This window comes from Bombina bombina, chromosome 5 (genome assembly GCF_027579735.1).
Source record: "Bombina bombina isolate aBomBom1 chromosome 5, aBomBom1.pri, whole genome shotgun sequence".
Lineage (NCBI taxonomy): Eukaryota > Metazoa > Chordata > Amphibia > Anura > Bombinatoridae > Bombina > Bombina bombina.
In genome coordinates, this window is record NC_069503.1 from 614,957,786 (window position 1) to 614,979,301 (window position 21,516).

Genomic DNA, 21,516 nt, shown 5'->3' on the forward strand with positions numbered 1-21,516 from the left:
AGCTAAATAGCATACACCAGGTTTCTTAATACCTTATATATCCATTACTGCTAGAATTTCCTATGCACTGGCTTAATCACATTTCAGTTGTAAACATGATAGCTGGTGGTAAGAATAATAATAACTATTAAATTCTAGGACAACATATGTTGGTGTTATCATTTAAAGGGATAGTATACACCTTACAATTAATTACAAGACATTTCTGTTGTGTTGTGATAGAATATTATATCAGCCAAATCTTAATGTGTTTAAAATACATTAACATCCTTTTTACTGCAATTATTTATCAATAGCCAAACTTCACCCACTGTTTGCCTTATTTGGAGGAGACAATCTGGGCTTTAGTCTACAGACAATATAGTATAGTATAAAGTGAATTGTTTTGCAGTTGTTATCCGTTAAAGCAAATTAGCGACATATAAATCTAGCAGGGTTATAGCCTTAAGAAGTCAGCAGGATGCATTTCAAGGTCTGAGAGTTAGAAATTGCTCTATTTTCAGAACTAAATTACATGAAAAGGGGGCAAAATATATAATGAAAACATATTACAAAGTTGTTTCATTTTGCCTAAATAAACATTTTAAATATAAATCCCATTTTACTGCTGAAATGTAATCTACTAATAGTTGTTTCTTCTGAAGAATGTACCTGTTTAAATAGATAACTTAAGTCAATAGGCGCACACTATCTTCTAGCGCCCTATTGTTACTCATTGAAAGCATTAATACATAGTAGAAACTGATGGCCAGTCACACGTGCACCCTCTGCCCTTGAAATTGAGCTTTGGGACAACTTTTGTTAACGTCCCTATTTTTTATGGTCTAAAGCAAGAGTGGCAAAACTATGGTACAAGTGCCCAAGGTGGCACTGATAACAAGTGTGCTGGCACCATACTATCTGAACTATATAAGAACAGATTAAACACATTGTTTGCTACAATTGATTATCAATGGTCAATCTCTACTCACCACTTTCTTTATTTGGAAAAGCCAACCCGCTCTTGCGTGTGGAGAATACAGGGCTTGCCACAGTCGTTGTGTTAAGATATAAGTTAAAGGTAATAAACTGTGGCAAGGTTAGGCATGTGGCACCTGTCATGTGCTCTTTTAGTTTTCAGGACTGGAAATTACATAATTTTCAGTCTTAAAGGGACAGTAAACACCTTGTAATTACAAGAATAACATATTAGCCAAGTCTTAAAGGGATACTAAACCCACATTTTTTCTTTCATGATTCAGATAGAGCATGCATTTTTAAGCAACTTTCTAATTTACTCATATTATCAATTGTTCTTCATTATCTTGGTATATTTATTTGAAAAAGCAGAAATCTAAGCTAAGGAGCCGGCCCATTTTTGTTTAAGAACCCTGGAAAGCACTTGTGGATTGGTGGGTACATTTAGCCACCAATCACCAATTGCAACTCAGGCGCTGAATTAAAAACGGGCTGGCTCCTTAACTTAGATTCCTGCTTTTTCAAATAGAGATAGCAAGAGAAAAAAGAAAAAATAATAATGGGCGTAAATTAGAAAGCTGCTTAAAATTGCATGTTCTATCAGAATCATGAAAGAAAAAATGTGGGTATAGTGTCCCTTTAACATTTTTAAAACAAATTAACATCCTTTTTCTGCTATTATTTTTCAATAGCCAAGCTACACCCACAGTTTGCCTTATTTGGAGGAGCCAATGTAGGGCTAGATTACAAGTGGCATACTTTTTTTTAAAGCAAACAAAAGATTGATATCAGAGCTTCAAATCAGTCTGTACAGTTTAAAGCCATGTTATAAATATGAATATGGCATATATCCAAAAAAGGTTTCTGTTGTAATGATGATAATAAACAACAACAACTATATATAGTCCTCCACAACAAGAATAGAAGATGTGATACAGTACTTGGTAAATTAATTGCCTCTGTCGTTCCCCCAGAGGATCCGTACCCACAAGTGAATGACAGGGAGGTGTGGAAAACTAGAACTAGTGCCGTTTGTTATAATCCCCTCTATCCTCTCTCAGAGGGATCCACTAAAACAGAAACAAACAAACACACAACAGCGCAAAAGCTTTGAGTGTAGTATTTATTGAAAGCGATATACAGTGTGCAAGATAAAAACAAACTAACAAAAGTGCAATCATTCAAAGCATATCACCTTGATACTTCACGGTGCTTACCTAACTGGCTTCCTTTCTGTGTATGGGCTAGTAAACAAAGCCGTAGTGCAAAACATGTCAGGGGGAGTAGGGGCGTAGCAGTCTCTATCATACTCTTTTTAACTTGAAGTCGTAGCCTATCCTGTGCACTTAGTTTAATTTAGTCTTTGCTGTAACCCTATTTTTTGGCAGACATATGGTGTCGCCCTATGCCTAATATTTAATTCTGGTTGTGGGAACTTTCTACTTTGAACATTTGCGAGTCACTGGTTACTCGTAGTAATGCCGAGCTGAACAGACCTACTTAGTATTATAATATATTCTTGGCAGACAATTGGTGTCGCCGTACATAAGGGAATGTTAAGATGTAAGTGTGTTCTGTTCTGCGCAGATAACCAGTATACTATTCAATAACCTCGTTTTGGAGCTCATTACTATACTTGCCTTATAAATACCTTGCCAGTTATACGCCATTATGGAGTAATGCCGTATTAACCACCTAAGTATGGGATATTAACACGTCAGTCCTACAAGCTTAAATTGTTATAATACTTTGTACCACAGGCTATGTGGCAAGCCTGCCTATCAATACCGTAGTCATATTTTTGATATTAACATAAACATTTAACTGTTCCGATACGTCTATTGAGGCTTTCTATGTACAATATTTCCGCTTTGTGTACTCCTGGTCATTACTATTAGTACCATATCCCTAGATAACTGTCATTACTATAGGAAGACAGTTCATGGAATTGGATAGAGATAATTAGTAATCTACCTCTTACACCATTTGTGCATTTTGCTACAATGTTAGTCTTTTCAATATTATCTTTTAAGCTTGGTATGCACTTTACTTGCAAATAAGTATCCTGCTTTACATAGAGGACTTTACGCAGTCCCACGAATGCTGTGTTTGGAGTTGGATTTGGTTACTGATTAATATATGTGATCTCCTATACATTATGTGATTAATAAGTGGCTGCTTTACTGCACTGTTTCATTATAATACTGTAGCACACCCCTCCATACTCTGAGAAGAATAACTTTGCAAGACTAGAAACTACAATCATGTGACAATAATATACTGGTTTTTCTAATACCACAATAATATACGTGATACATTTGCACAAACAGGTGACACAGCAATTCTGTAATTGTGTTGCACAAGCTATTCCTACAAAGTGTTTGTATGTTCAATGTAGTTGGTAAATTTTTCTTGACAATAAAAGTTAAGTTTTAACCCCTTCACCCGGAGATAAATAACCTTAACTTTTCCTCCACTGCCCTTATTGTTCACCTACTTATAGTGTTGTTGAGTGCTATTAGGTACACACTCTACCAGTGGTTCATTGGTTCTTGTGTCTCAAATGTCCCTTTTGTATAGAGCACCGATCCTACATTATACCTTATATAGTGAGATATATGTCATTACCTGACAGGTTATATATACATCCCTTAGGAAACAACACATGTAGTGCCATCGTTTTCATTTCTCCTTTTTCTCCAATAGTAAACAAAGCCACAGCTTGCAAGTACAGAGGGATTGCGAGAGTGAAGATAACATCTTGCGTTTCTTCTGGTCCCGGCTGAACTTTCTCAAGAAGTATTGATTTTACACACTCGTGTCAAAATTTAAATAGTCAGTTCTCATTCTATGATTGGTTAGAACGACTGCTAATATTGTTGCCGGTATTAGTAAGTCTCATAGGGGCCAATTTATTAAGCAGCTTTTTCAGCGCAAGCCTTCAGGCACGCCGGAAACAAAAGTTAAGAAGCAGCGGTCTAAGACCACTACTCCTTAACTCATCCACCACCTCTTTGGTGGCGGACTGCAATCATCCCGATCAGATACGATTGGGATGATTGTCACCCCCTGGTAGAAGCTGATTGGCCGCAAATGTGCAGGGGGCAGCATTGCACAAGCATTTTACTAGAAATGCTTGTGCAATTTTAAATGCCAACAGCGGATGCTGTCAGCATTTAGCGATGTTGGGCAGACATGATCCACTACAGCGGATCGTGTCCGTCCGACATTTAATAAATCTACCCCTTAGTGTCTTCCAGACATAAAGATCTCTGTTATTCTTGACACTGGGGTTATCCTTCATTCAATTTTGATTACCATATAAAACAGGCAAATTTTTATTTTACAATTTTACTGCAAAATTAAGCTTTCATAATCAATATATTAGTATCGATTTAAAAGAAAAAAAAATAATTGTAAGGTTTTAATTTCCATTAAAAATGTACCATTGAACTCTTGTGATTTTTTTAAAGTATTATCGCCACTTTGGGCACCCACTCTTAATGCCACCTTCGGCCCCTTTTTCAGGATTAAAAAAACATGGCATCTCATTTCAAACAAATAATTACAATAAATAATGCAAAAACAACAATAAAACACACCAAAAAGAACATTTATTTTCTCTCTACAAAAGTTCCTATGCAAGGAAATGAAGGGTTTTATGTGCTCACTCCAGTGGTTTATGTGGTTACATTTATATAATGTTTTTTCTGCATTTGGGAACCTATTTTGTTCTGGTAAATTAAACTATAATTTTAAACTTTCTAAAGCCCAGCCAACATACTTTAGTATTAAAAAATATAAATATCAGCAGTAACAAGGTTATTGTAATTAGACAGCTACTTCAATAGAATTAAATAGGAATGCAAGCTATAAACAGCCGGTGAAGTATTCAACAAAATATTTACAATATTGAATTTTTATTTCTTTCTTTTTTTCATATTTTTTTAAAGAGAAGTATGTATGAATAAGAAATTACACTTACAGTATGACATACTTATATTCAACATACTATATATTCATATGACTCAATATATGTGCCTTGTGAAGGGAGCTAATAGCAGTAATACTTATTTCTGCATTGAAATATGTTACCTATATGACCCAAAAGGTCCCATTTTTTCAGCAGTTTGCAAAATGGTCCCCATTTGGGAGTGCTGTAGACATGTGTCCCTGTCTCTATTTATGTTACAGATTCACTTACAATTAGGAGTGCCCAACCTCACTGGGGAACGCCCAGAATCGACTTCAAGAAGACTCAACCAACTTAGCTCCAAAGCTTGGCCACTCATTCTCGTCCTGGATTGATCAGATTCTGCTCTGGCCCTGGATCACTTGCCTTGGTTGCTTGATCATTCAGACTTCTCTTCTGTCTTCCCGGTCCTAAATTAAAAATGTTATGGGGTATAAGTTTGTCCAAAACCTTCTATAAAATTGCAGGCTCTGCAGAGACACTTATTGATTGTAGTATGGGCCCTAACACACATTCTGACCATTAAAAGAGAGAGAGAGATAAGACCTCTTGTTTGAAAGATTATAGTGTGCCCTTTAAAACAAGAGGTTGCATGCCCCCTAAAATGCAAGTGATAATAATGAAAATGGCAAAAACCTATAATACCACCAAAATTGATGCAGGTGAATAATCTGAAAAATGAAAATCCCTTGCCCTACTTGCTAGCAGAGCCCCTCTCTTCCACTGATTTAGTTAGAGTGCATCAAGATTCCTCATTTGAAAAGTGATATATCTCTCATTTTCCCTCTTTTATTGTAGGTTAGCATGCCATATTATTTTGCAAGTAATTTCCTGCCTGAACTGGGCACCATTGAGATGTGCCATAAAGGGGCTACAGTTAAACTAGAGGGATATTTATCAAAGCCTCAACTGTACTGCATTCGCCGGCACCATTACGCTTGCCTAACATCGCCTAACATCGCGGCCATGGCCGCTGCTCATCGCCCTGTACTTGGGCTGTTGTTAAAAAGCAGTCATCAATCTCACTTCTATTCGGCTTTTTCCCAACTTTATTTATACCCTGTCACTAAATACTGCCACTATACTAAAATGTTTAACCCCTATCCCAACGCTCCCGGACCCCACCGCAACTAAATAAAAGTATTAACCCCTGGGGACTTCCGGTGGGCGGGTGAAAGTGTCGGTCGCAGAATAGAGAGCTCCGGAGCTTTAAGGCCCAAAACTCTACTATATCGGTGGCGAACATCCCCAAACAGCTATATTTTCCTTGGCAGGAGGGGTAATAACCTGCCTGGACATCGGACAGCTAGGAATCTACCAACTGATTCCCCCGCCGCAAGTCGCAAGACAGAAGGAGAAGCAGAGACCAGCTGCAGCTGCAGCCCTGTCACCGGAGATAGGTAACTGTCCCACAAGATAAAACAAATCACTCCCCACAATTACAAAAGGGAATAGGAGACAAACGATCATCTCACCTACATATCTCCCTCGCTAACAAACTGACTTTTGATACTGGCGGGAAAAGCCGCCATTACCCAGGAGAGGAATACAGGTGCGCAGCGACACCCCTCCACTTCATTTGAGAGAGACTGCAAAGCAGGTTGGAACCGGGAGCACTGGGGTTACTACTTAACTTCACTTACCCTCAAAGGTGACCCAGGGGAAGGGTGCCCTAATCACACAGATAAATTCAGCTGCAACAGTACGTTTTAAACAGAGCGAAGAGGAGAATATAGCTTGGAAAACCCTGAATAGAGAGCTTAAGATGGCCAGCGCACTTTACATCAGAAAATATCGCTTTTGCAATACCGGTATAATACAATGCAGGGCTAGGCCTTAGACCCCATGCCTCCCCTCACACCCACCCCATATTGACCTCTCTACTAGTCCTGATAAGTTCAATACTTAAAAGCCCCGAGACTCCTAATAACGACTGAAGCACTAATCTGCCTGAGATTCTGGGCTGAAGAGACTCCTGGATCTGTATGCAAAACTATTATCAATCATACACTAAAACAACAGACACTATGACGAGCAGAATCAAAAACGCAGAAAGGAAAAAGACCCAATTAGAAACTACACAGAATGTATTAAGTGCAGAAGATATGGGGAACACAAATCATATTGATACCCACCCTATAGTGTCACAGATATCAGCCCTATTTTTGCCAAAGATAGACCAGCTCCAAACTGGAATGGATTCTCTCACTGCTGAAGTAAAATCTTTCAATGGCAGACTAACACAAGTTGAAATGAAAGTAGCAGAAGGGGAGACCCGCCACAGAGAAGCTGCATCAAACATTCATACATTACAACAGCAGACTGACCGTTTGTGGGCAAAGATAGACGACCTGGAAAACAGGTCGAGACGAAATAACATTCGGATAGTGGGTATCCCAGAATCTTTCCCAGGGACACAACTCATAGAGTTTGCCGAAAACACCCTGCCCAACTTACTACATGTCCCCAGGTCTTGCCTGCCATGCACGGTAGAAAGGGCACACAGAATAGGAGATCCAAGAAGACAAGGAGACAAGAATCAACAGCCAAGGCAAGTAATGGTGAAGTACCTCAACTTTAAGGCGAAGATCACTATACTACAGGCGTACAGAAAAATCCCATCCTTAGAATACGAGGGCAAAAAAATCTACTTGTTCCAAGATTACTCTGCAGCGGTAGCAGCCAGAAGGAAGGAATTCTCACCCTACTGCAGACAACTAATAGAGCAGGGCAGAACTGCAGCTTTGCTCTACCCAGCGAGATTGCGCCTACACACAGCGAAGGGACCACTGTTTTTTGAGTCACCTCAACAACTCAAACTGCATCTACAAAGAGAAGAGAGTCGTCAGCCAAGAACGGATCAGGAGGGCTCGCCCTCCACCTCAGATACCTGAGAGTGGACCTAAGAGCTTTGAACACAGAACTTTGAACGTTTTACACCATAGGCTATGTAGAGCCATATCCTTTACAAGTGGGGGGGGAGGGAGGGTTTTCTTTTTCTTGTCTTTTAAAAAAGTATTTTATTATTGATTTGCGGGGTGGGGTGGAAAGTAAGGGTAAGTTAAAAGTTGCACTACTGTTTTCTAACTGTTTTGTTTATAATCAGAGTTGACCACTGATCTCGGGCGCTCCCCTGGGGGAGGAAAGGAAACTATTCAGAAGATAAACTCTAACTATCCTGCAAGTAAGTAATAGTAAGAAAGTTTAATAGACTCACTGAGCCACACACACATCAACAGTATTCACTGCCACATAGACACACAGCTAGTAGTCTGACCTGTGCTCTAAGGTAACAGGTAGAATGAGGATAACTACTTGGAATGTAGGAGGGATAACATCCCCAATCAAGAGAAAAACCATACTACGACAGCTTAACTAAAAAAAAACTGACATAGCAATACTGGAAGAGACACACCTCTCACAAGCAGAACACAAAAAACTCAAACAGAGTTGGGTGGGGGAAGTACTCTTTACCCCCTTCGAGGCAAAGAGAGCAAGAGGAGTAGCAATCCTGTTGCGTAAAAACATACAATATAAAATTTTACAGACAGTTGAGGATCCCGAGGGACGATATTTAATTGTTAAGATACAACTAGATACACAAAGTTTGATACTCTGCGGAGTGTACGGACCTCACACAAGAAAAAGAGAGTTTTTTAGACACCTACAAAACCAGCTGTTACAATTCCCAGATCTCCCTATAGTAGCAGGGGGTGATTACAACATAGCTCCGCATACGCCAGCAGACAGATTCCGCAAACCAGGCACAATCACGCACCAAACACAACCATGGGCAGACGCGAAAAGAGAAACACTCATTCTGAAAAATTTTCGAACTACATTGGCTCTTGCAGACGTCTGGAGAGAAAAAAATCCAGACACAAGGGACTATACATGTCTACATCCCTCCAAATCTACCCTCTCACATATTGATTATTTTTTTATATCTAGACACCTCTGCCCTAAAGTCAAAACGATACGCATAGACCCCATAGCCATTTCAGACCATGCGCCAGTTACACTGGAGTTAGACACTGACCAAGTAAATAGACAGGCTCGCAGATGGAGGTTCCCCACACACCTTTATCATGACCTTAATCTCAGGAAATACCTGATAGGAGAATGGTTAACATATAAAGAATTGAATACAGAACACTTGAATGACATATCCCTATTTTGGGAGTCAGCAAAAGCTGTCTTGAGAGGAGTGGTAACAGAATACGCTGCACGACTGACTAAATCACGAAAAGCGAGGGGTGACCTACTTTTACGACAGCTCTTAAATGCCAGAAACCGTTACTTGCGACATCCAACAGAACACAATAGGGTCAAGTACAAAGAGGTTAAAGAACTTAGGGACTCCTACTTAATACAAACCTCAGTTTCTGCACAGAACCGCTTACAAGCCAAGTTTTACCGCTACGGTAACCGTACAGGGAAGCTATTGGCAAAAATTACAAAGCTAGATAGAAAACCCAATATTATTACTGCCATAAGAGAAAATGATAGATTGCTAACGCAGGAACCAGAAATACATAAAGCATTTACAGACTATTACTCCAATCTATATGGAGCACAAAGTGTTGATGTAGAAAGGAAGCAAAACTTCTGGGAAAACATCACCCTTCCACAGTTAGATGTAGAGCAACGAGACAGGTTAAACACCCCAATTCACTCCCATGAGGTAATTAGATGTATTGAAGCTTTACCCCTGGAGAAAACCCCGGGACCGGATGGTCTACCTGGGGAATTCTACAAAATGGTGAAGGAAGAAATATCAGATACCCTTACACTACTTTATAACGCTATCCTAGAAGAGAGGGCAAAATTATCAAACAGATTCACAGAAGCTAACATAACTGTCATTCCCAAGCCAGGGAGAGACCCACTCATAACTCCATCGTACCGCCCAATCTCCCTACTTAATTCGGACTACAAGCTGTTCACCAAAATATTAGCTAATAGACTAGCAGAGGCACTCCCATCACTGGTCCATGAAGACCAAACTGGATTCGTGAAAGGCAGATCTTCAGTCAAAAACATGAGAAAGCTGCAGTTGATACTTTCACACTATGGGGGGGGAAAGACACTGACCAGACCCAGGATATTGTTGACGCTTGTTTAGTACTAGTAGACGCAGAAAAAGCGTTCGATAAGATTCTATGGGACCATTTATTCACCACACTAGACAGGTTTGGGATACAAGGAGCTTTTGTGAGGGCAATAGAAACTATCTACGACAAACCTCAAGCAGCGATTCTGGTCAATGGCACCCCATCCAGACCTTTCTTGCTCATGAGGGGCACGAGACAGGGGTGTCCCCTGTCTCCGCTCCTCTTTGACCTTGCACTAGAGCCACTTGCAGTAAGGATTAGGAAAGACACGGAAGGTTTAACAATAGGCGGCGAGACTATCCACTTGTCGCTTTTTGCAGACGACATGCTCCTATACACACAGAACCCCAGAAGAAACCTTCCAATAATAATGCAAATTATAGATGAATTTAGTGCGATCTCGGGATACTGCATTAACAAAGATAAGTCAGAATTATTATGGCTCCGAGACAAAGATCCCTCGACACCCCTTAGAGAAAAATTTAAAATAATAACCAATACATTTAAATATTTGGGCATTACTCTATCAAAGGACCCAGCCCAATGGTACGAGATCAATTATCGACCATTATTTGGAGAACTGCGTAGACTGTTACAGAACTGGTCCACGTTACCACTGACGTTGTCGGGAAGAGTGGGCTTAGTTAAAATGATACTGTTCCCAAAGCTGTTATACCCTTTACAGATGCTCCCAGAGCTCTTAAACAAACAAGACCTCACTAACCTGAATAGAGACATATTACACTTTCTGTGGAAGGGGAAAAAACACAGAATTAGCTACAGAAAAATGACATGTGCGCCCGCGATGGGAGGGTTCGGACTTCCAAACATTGAACACTACAACTGGGCAGCTTTAACTAAATACGTAATGGACTGGTTCTTGGATAGAGGACATTTCACTAATCAGACACTTGAAGCGGAAATTATCAGACCATGGTCCCTCAAAATGCTACCGCATATGACAAAGACACAACTTGACCCCATAGCGAAGGGGCTGACGCTTATACACCACCCAATAAGGGCATGGTGGAAGATCTGTAAGGCCTTAGAGACATCACATAGACACACTGTATTTCTTCCAATACAGGGCAACCCAGACTTTTCTGCAGGATTCACCACAAAACCCTTTAAACAATGGGCGGAGTGGGGAGCCACGACTTTGAAACATGTATTATCAGAAAACAATCAGGTGGTAAAGTCCTTTAAAGACCTCCAGACAGAATTTAAAATACCAAACCAACACCACTTTGCTTTCCTGCAGATGAGACATTACGTACAGGAACTATTAAGATCAGGAGACATGCCTGAGAGCAACTGTGACATATATAAACTACTATCACTCACAAAAGGGGGGGCGACTTCGATCACTCATGTTTATAATACCCTCCAAATGGCACTAAATGAAGACACTAAATCACATCTACAGACAACATGGACTACCCTAACTGGACAGCCATCTGCAGAAAACAGCATTGAACAGAGCTTTACAAAAGTAAGACAAGCATCCCTTTCAAACGACATACGTGAATCTCACACTAGGTTGATGCACAACACCTACATCACACCAAAAATGCTCCACAAATGGAACCCTGAGGCCTGTGGCAACTGCCCAAAGTGTTCATACCCCAATCCAAATATCATACATATGCTATGGGAATGCCCAAGGTTAACAAAATTCTGGGGAATGACAGGAAAGTGGCTGGAGAATATCTTAGGGACCCGTTTAGTGTTGACAGAAGAGATGATACTATTTTTACACGCACAGATAGAAACAAGAGAACACACAAGATTTATTCACAACACAATACTGCAGGCTAGGAAACTTATCTTCAAACATTGGCTCACACCAACCGTCCCGAGCCTGGCCCATCTTAAGGAGTCACTACAAAAACAGATGACCTACGAACAAATAGACACACAGGGAGACATAATGAAACGGACGAGACATTTCATGACAAAATGGGAACCCTTCATCAATAGTCTAAGCTTATCACACCAGAAACAGATCATATACCCATTCAAAGACTCTGAATATATACTCAATGCTCAACTGCATGGAAACTGGAATATCTTCCACTAACAGATTGCATGTATTGCTAGAGTCTGAAACAGAGATGGAAAATAGATGATGAGAGGAACCTGGGGAGCGCCCGAGGTGAGATTAAGTAGGAATAATTCTCAGATTGAATATAGAGGGCTGAGATTATAGGAGGGAATGTTGTTGTTCACTTGTGATTTTCTTTTGGTTTTACTATGTCATTATCACACGACGATTGTTCATCAGGTGACTCACACTCCTGATAGAGTGGCCAACTGTTACAATATTGGGTATATGGACTGATATGAACTTTCAACGCACCCAAGGACAGACATAATCATATCCTCGTAGAGGAATAAGTAGTAAAAGAGTTCATAAAATCTAATGTAATGGTATTGTTTCTGTCGGAAGAAGTCTTCCTGAATGTAAAGTGAATTTATTATTGAATGTCAGATGAGAGTAACTAAAACAGAAGGGGGAGTGGGGAAGGAGAGGGATTGATTCATCTACTAGAAAAATATTGTAAAAACCCAGTACTGTTGAGGTAGCACTATCTGTCACTTGCATTTTGTAACCTTGAAGTATTATATTTAATGTGTTGCTGTTAACATGTGCTGGAAATAAATAAAATTATTAAAAAAAAAAAGAAAAAAAAAAAGTATTAACCCCTAAACCCCTGATCTCCCACATCACTACCACTAACTAAACCTATTAACCCATAAACTAAATTAAGCTATTAACCCCTAAACCTAACAACCCGCTAACTTTACATTAAAATTACAACATCCCTATCTTATAATAAATTAAATCTTACCTGTAGAATTAAATTAAACTATATTAAACTATTAATTAATCTACTCTAACTATTATACTAAAATTACATTAAACTGCCAATTTAATTAACTATATTACATATTAAAAAACCCTAACCCTACTCAAATTATTTAAATCTACAATAAGAAATAACTGTTACCAGAAAAAAATAACTAAGTTACAAAAAAACCAAACACTAAGTTCCAAAAAAACCCACAGTATCAAAAATAAAAAAGAATTATTAGCCCTATCAAAATAAAAAAGCCCCCCCAAAATAAAAAACCTAGCCTACAATAAACTACCAATGGCCCTTAAAAGGGCCTTTTGTGGGGCTTTGCCCCAAATAAATCAGCTCTTTTACCTGTAAAGAAAAATATAAACACCCCTCAACAGTAAAACCCACCACCCACACAACCAACCCCCCCAAATAAAAACCCTATCTAAAAAACCTAAGCTCCCCATTGCCCTGAAAAGGGCATTTGTATGGGTATTGCCCTTAAAAGAGCATTTAGCTCTTTTACTGCCCAGACCCTACTCTAAAAATAAAACCCACCCAAAAAAAACTTAAATAAACCTAACACTAACCCCCGACGATCCACTTACAGTTCTTGAAGTTCTGCTTGAAGGATCCATCCAGCTGGCAAGAAGTCTTCATCCGGACGGCAAGAAGTCTTCATCCGGGCAGCCTCTTCCATCTTCATCCAGCCGGCAAAGTCTTCATCCATGCGACCTCTTCTATCTTCATCCATCCGGCGTGGAGCGGGTCCATCCTGAAGACATCTGGCACAGAGCTCCTCTTCAATACGGTCTCCTCCGTAAACTGGATCTTGAATGCAAGTGACGTCATCCAAGATGGCGTCCCTTGCATTCCTATTGGCTGAAAGGTTCCAATCAGCCAATAGGATTAGAGCCGCTAAAATCCTATTGGCTGTTCCAATCATCCTATATAGATATATATGAATATTGCATAATACACCAAACAGCTTTATAAGTTTGTTTATTAATAATAATAATAATGATAATAATATATACAGTATATATATATATATATATATATATATATATATATATATAATTAATCAGTCTCAGTCTGCGCTAACAAGGTTGTTTTGTTATATATAATTTCATTGCTTATGTTTATTGAGATACTTTTTTTTAAAAATATGGAATTTTAAGATATATGGTAATACTGGATAATAGACAGAGCAGAGATGCTTTATTTAATAATAAAGTATTTTATTTAATTAGATTTTTTATTTTGTATAAAAAGTATACACATTTCCCAGTGCTGTGATAGTACAGGGAGAACCCAGAGCGGGAAAAGTTTTAGCAGGCTTAGTAGGAAGGCCTGCTCTTATAGATCTTTCAAGCCCCTGAGGGTATCCTTTCTTCAGTCCATTCAGTCTCAGCCTGCACTTACAAGATTGTGGGTTGTAGTTGTTTTTGGAATATGATGTGCACTGATACTGTAGATGTTTCCAGTAGGGACACTGGGCATAGCATGAGCTGTAGCACTGTTCACTGTTCAAGATCAAACTGCAAATTTTGTGCATTTAGTTTTCTCCATGGTAGTCAGGAATCCGCTAGGGGGATTTTGTACATTGTCACTGGCCCCAGGGCTTGATTTTCCACTAGAACCACAGGTGTACAAAATATTTCAAGCTTGCTACTGGAGGGTTCTGAGTCTATGTAAGGTGACAGATCTTTGTTGGTATGGGAATCAACTACATGGGAAACAAGCAAGGCATAGGGGTCTATTTAACAAGGGCCGAATGGCCCCTGTTCCCCATGTTTCCTAGCGATCCTTGTTTCCTGTGAGAATCTGCAGGGGATGGTATTGCACCAGCAGTTCACAAGAACTGCTGGTGCAATGATAAATGCAGACAGCGTATGCTGTCTGCATTTATCGATGTGTAGCAGACATGGTTCGCTATAGCGGATCATGTCTGTCCGCACATATATAAATAGACCCCATAGAATTATCTGAGCTTTATTCTCCCTATTCTTACACCATTCATTATGGATGGCTCAAAGATGGAAGTAGAGGAAAGAAAGATCACAATAAAATCTCTAAGACATTACTGGTTTTTGGCCTTGTTGTCTGTGTTATTAGCAAAAATATATCTACAGCTATGTTCAGTTCTCGATTGCTATGTAGATTGTGAGCTGGGGGGAAATACATCAGTAGGTGGCCATTAAATCTAGTTTGCCCTGATAAAGCTTCATATCATTGAAGGTAGCTCTTTTCAAGAGTGTTGTTTGAACAGAAACTTTGGTTTCATTAGGGTCATAAAACCACTTTTTGGCATATCTGTTCTGAATGTGGGTGAGACACTATATCACAGGAGACTAAAGGATGAATGTGAGGTATGATTTTAATTTCTGAAAACTATTAATGATTAATAATAAAACACGTCAGACACTCACTGTGGCCACAGTATAATAACTAATTTTAAAATAACCAAAACATTTCTGATTGGTCTAGCTAAATGTGTGTAAAAGGGAATAGCTTACTGAAAAAAAAGTTGTTTAAGCTGTGTACCTTGCTGGTTCCTCGCTCGGGCAGGAACAAGATTCATGTGCTAATTTGCATAGATTTCCATACATAATTATACAGCATAACTGAGAAACTAAGGAAAGTGTAGAACAGTGTAGGTGCGGAACAACTTAAGGGTTCATTTTTAGAAAGCAGCTAGGCAAGCTTGAGGTTAGTGGGTAGTGCCTCTGTAGCTGTGTCAGAAGGTGGAGGAAAGTGTATTTCAAGCACTGTAGGGAGAAAATTGTTTTCAGTAACCTGTGTTTTGTCTTCCCTCTGTATAGTATGCTTTTTTTTAACCTTTCTAAATCCAAGGTGCTTTAAATGGTAGTATGGGACCTCCCTTTGATTTACTAGTATTTGAGGTCTCACAATCCCTTGGGTGTTACTGCCAAAAGACTGCACCAATTACAGAAAGGGGAGAAACAGAGACCAGCCCAGCTGTGTAAAGTCTATAAATGTGTAGCAGAATGTGACATGGACATCCCCTGACCTCCATGGTCTATCACAGTGAGTTTTAATTAAGTATGTATGTATGTATGTATGTATTGGGTACTTGTAAAGCGCGGCTAATCACCCGTAAGTGTCTCAAGGCGCTGCTCATTTTATTGACCTTAGAAGGATGAAAGGCTGAGTGGACCTCACCGGGGATTGAACCTGCAACCCTTAGGTTGCTACAGAGCTCAGCCACAGTGCCTTAGCATGCTGAGCTATGTAATTGAGAGGACTCAATGTGGGGTGCATTGTTGTTTGCCTACATTGCCTTGTGATAAATCAGTCTCTGATTAAAGTCTGTTGTGTTAAATACATTTTAATAATAATTGTTTCGTAATTTGTGATATCATTGTAACAGAAAAGGGGTTGTTGCCATAGTGGTCCCACAGAGAATGTTCCTTTAAAAGACTGCAATACCTTTTAAATGGACCAACAAAATCAAGTTTTGTTTTATTCCTTATGCTTTCAAAACTTCACAGGGCTCTTCTGAAGAGTGATAAATTATAGGAGTATTGTAAGTATTACTGAATGTTTTAAAATTGTTTAATACAGTAAAATTATTATGTCTACTACAAATTAATTTGTTGAATGGTAGCATGAACATTTATTTCATGTTAAGACTGTTTCCTAGCCTCATCATTCTATGTAATAAAGCAGAAATCATCATACTTAGACAAAGTACACATTACAGTGTGGATGAATCAGTGCTTGCATAAATATAAATATTCAGACATGTCTGCTGCATCAGTAATTCCATTGCTACTGAGCCTCTGGGTAGCCTCTTTATGATGCAGCCAAAACTCTATGTGCTCATGTCACATGCTCATAAAAAGATATTAATTTTCACTTTCAGACTATATTAAATTATTTAAAAAGAAAAGTATGTCGCTGTGACTCTGTTTGTCAAACCAGTGTAACTGGATGAGAAAATTTTATGCTGGCTAAATAGATTTAATTTCCATGAAAACTGCTATTGACTTGTAATGTTAGCTTTGTCTATTGGTCTTAAGGCATTTGTAATTAAAGATATATTATCTAGTCAGGTTCATACAATAGTATGATAGTACTTTTTGAGGTTATGCTGGAGTTTTGTACACGGTTCTGCTGACACTACTGTTTGTATTTCTGTATCTTGTTTTTGTTACCCTGGTAGTCGCATGCTGGTGAAGTAGTCAGCCAAACAGCTACCTCTTTTCACACACAGCTGGGAAATAAATTGTTCATTGATTTGGGCCAAAATACTTTTAAAGGTTACTTATCTTTAAAACTTGCTAATTTGGGAACTTACCTTGGGAAATTGTTAAACTATCATTGAGTAAACACTTTAAAATGTAGAAAAAAGTCCAACATGGTTTTATTGGGTCTTTATGTGAAAACAAATGGACAACATAATTTTTGATGGATAGGAAAATCAAGTCTCTCCTTGCAAAGTGTTAGTGGAGTTTAAGAACTGTGAAGAAACTTTTAAACCACATGTTTTTCTAACGCATTGCAAGTAGTTTGGAATATGCTTTAATTTGAAAACCCCATGTAAACCTGAGAAAAGCACTTCGCACAGGTGTTCCCATTTATTGGAAATAACCTCCATGAGGGTATAAGTCAACATTCCAGTGGCTGTTCCAGAAATACAATTTACCTTGCAGAGTTATGTACAGGGTCCAGGACCCTTGCAATAAGGGCCTGATGATCAAAAACTCACCAGCCTGGACACAAATCACAGCAAAACTTTTGGAGTATTTTTTGAGCATTTTATTGTAATATATGTGTTCTTCCTTCACAACCTGAACCCTGCATAGCTAGATAAACAATTCTTAAGTTCAAATTTGCCTTTCTAAAATTGTTGAAGGGACATCACAGTACTAACGAGACTTATCAGAGCATTTTGCCATAGTGGAGAGCTTTAGAGCATCTGCCCTAAGTGAGGGATGTACTTTCTGGAGCTATGTACTTTCTGGAGCTGTGTCAGAATATAAAGGAACAGCAGCAAGAAGGGACAATGTTTATCATTTTGTCAGCGTAACATAAACAAGTAAACAAAATGCAATGCTTCTGATTTGCAGACATTGGGGCATATTTATCAAGCTCTGTATGGAACTTGAAGCCCCGTGTTCCTGGTGAGCCTTCAGGCTAACCAGAAACACAAGTTTTGAAGCAGCGGTCTAAAGACCGCTGATCCATAACCTGTCCGCTTGCTCTGAGGCGGCGGACAGATATTGCTGAAAATCAACACAATCCAATACGATCTGGTTGATTGACACACTGATTTGCCGCGAATCTGCAGGGGGCGGCGTTGCACCAGCAGTTCACAAGAACTGAATATAAGTATTTAGACTGATTTATTGGAATACTGATATAGTAGCTTTCCTATAAAAACAGATTTAGGGAAATCAGTAGGTACTTCACATTGTATTATTAGATGCTATATACAGGGAGTGCAGAATTATTAGGCAAATGAGTATTTTGACCACATCATCCTCTTTATGTATGTTGTCTTACTCCAAGCTGTATAGGCTCGAAAGCCTACTACCAATTAAGCATATTAGGTGATGTGCATCTCTGTAATGAGAAGGGGTGTGGTCTAATGACATCAACACCCTATATCAGGTGTGCATAATTATTAGGCAACTTCCTTTCCTTTGGCAAAATGGGTCAAAAGAAGGACTTGACAGGCTCAGAAAAGTCAAAAATAGTGAGACATCTTGCAGAGGGATGCAGCACTCTTAAAATTGCAAAGCTTCTGAAGCGTGATCATCAAACAATCAAGCGTTTCATTCAAAATAGTCAACAGGGTCGCAAGAAGCATGTGGAAAAACCAAGGCGCAAAATAACTGCCCATGAACTGAGAAAAGTCAAGCGTGCAGCTGCCAAGATGCCACTTGCCACCAGTTTGGCCATATTTCAGAGCTGCAACATCACTGGAGTGCCCAAAAGCACAAGGTGTGCAATACTCAGAGACATGGCCAAGGTAAGAAAGGCTGAAAGACGACCACCACTGAACAAGACACACAAGCTGAAACGTCAAGACTGGGCCAAGAAATATCTCAAGACTGATTTTTCTAAGGTTTTATGGACTGATGAAATGAGAGTGAGTCTTGATGGGCCAGATGGATGGGCCCGTGGCTGGATTGGTAAAGGGCAGAGAGCTCCAGTCCGACTCAGACGCCAGCAAGGTGGAGGTGGAGTACTAGTTTGGGCTGGTATCATCAAAGATGAGCTTGTGGGGCCTTTTCGGTTGAGGATGGAGTCAAGCTCAACTCCCAGTCCTACTGCCAGTTTCTGGAAGACACCTTCTTCAAGCAGTGGTACAGGAAGAAGTCTGCATCCTTCAAGAAAAACATGATTTTCATGCAGGACAATGCTCCATCACATGCGTCCAAGTACTCCACAGCGTGGCTGGCAAGAAAGGGTATAAAAGAAGAAAATCTAATGACATAGCCTCCTTGTTCACCTGATCTGAACCCCATTGAGAACCTGTGGTCCATCATCAAATGTGAGATTTACAAGGAGGGAAAACAGTACACCTCTCTGAACAGTGTCTGGGAGGCTGTGGTTGCTGCTGCACGCAATGTTGATGGTGAACAGATAAAACACTGACAGAATCCATGGATGGCAGGCTTTTGAGTGTCCTTGCAAAGAAAGGTGGCTATATTGGTCACTGATTTGTTTTTGTTTTGTTTTTGAATGTCAGAAATGTATATTTGTGAATGTTGAGATGTTATATTGATTTCACTGGTAAAAATAAATAATTGAAATGGGTATATATTTGTTTTTTGTTAAGTTGCCTAATAATTATGCACAGTAATAGTCACCTGGACACACAGATATCCCCCTAAAATAGCTAAAACTAAAAACAAACTAAAAACTACTTCCAAAACTATTCAGCTTTGATATTAATGAGTTTTTTGGGTTCATTGATTGATGGTTGTTGTTCAATAATAAAATTAATCCTCAAAAATACAACTTGCCTAATAATTCTGCACATCCCTGTAGATATCATAAACATTTATGCAGCACTAGAAAACTGTCATCATCATTCTTCCTACTTTATAGCAATGAGGAAACTTTAAATATTCTTTATATTCGTTGAATATTCTTCTAAAGTTATTATTCTCAACTTTCATTGAAAGACCTAGGGAGGGAGGGAAAGAAAAGAGAGGAAAGAAAATGTTTCTCCTCCACTAGCCTGCGGGCTCGGAAGGGCCTAGTTCAGGGACGAAAACCTATTTATAAAAAACCAGCCAGAGGGCACAGATGTCTCCCGGATATACAGATCAGTGAAAAGTTTCTTATGTATGAAAAATAAATATGCACAATTAAAGGTGAACTCTACAATAAAGAAGTTTGAACGGAAACGTATGTCAGTTTGTGGGTATCTCGAGTGAGTATCTTTTAGAACTAATTACAATTTTTACATATTTAAAAAAAATAAAAGTTAAAGCCAATGGTTTTCAATTTAAAACCATTGGAACTCCCAAGCACCAAATGTCTAGTGATTAGCGTATACTTGCAACTGCTACTGATTGGCTGATGAGCTGTGTTCTGCCTGGAAGCTGATGTGGAAGATTTGAAAAACACTGGAACCCCTGGTCTAAAACATTTTTCAATTGTAAAAATGTTTTATTCTACTGATGTTTTTTTACTTTCTTTAACCTTGTTTTTATTACATTCAGAATGGTAAACTGGTAATAAATAATTGTTTTCTGTTTCTGCAGACCTACACAGAACAAAAATATACAGACAACACTATTGACGGAATAATCTAGATTTTATTGAAGACAGGAGGGGAATTTTAGGCTTATCCAGCCACCACCACATAAATATATTTTCCCCTTACAAATAGTATATAAAGTTCTTTAGTCAAAAGCCAGAGAACAAGAACTTCAAACATTTAACGTAACTGCAGAACTGAGAGAAATAAGATGCAAAGAAAAACACCAATAGTTCAAAGAAGAACAAAGCAATACATAAAAATTAAGTCAATATCATAAAAAGCAAATAGATCTTTAAACATGTGATTCAAACAAGTATGTATCACCAGCATATAATCATCATAAATAAATATAAATGCACAAATATAACAAAGACAGGTAAGGCTGGGGGAAAAAAAATAAGATAATTTGGGAGGGCTAGTAGTCACCTACTGTATTTAATAAAATCTATATTATTCTGTCAAGAATATTAGGAAAATAGCTTTATCACAAGACAGGAGGCTTCCTATTATGCTTGGATTAAAGCACATCAACCACAAGACAAAAACGATTAGAAATGTAATTTAAATTACAGCTGTTGAGAAGTCAAGACTAGTTTTGCACAACCTACACAGTTATATAAATACACTTTTTTACCTCTGTGATTACCTTGTATCTAAGACTCTTCAAACTACCACCTTATTTCAGTTCTTTTGACAGACATCCATTTTAGCCAATCAGAGCTGACTCACCTGAACCCCACATGTGTGAGAACACTGTTATCTATATGACACACATGAACTAACACCCTCTAGTGGTGAAAAACTGTCAAAATGCCCTGAGAGAAGAGGCGGCCTTCAAGGGCTTAGAAATTAGCATATGAACCTCCTAGGTTTAGCTTT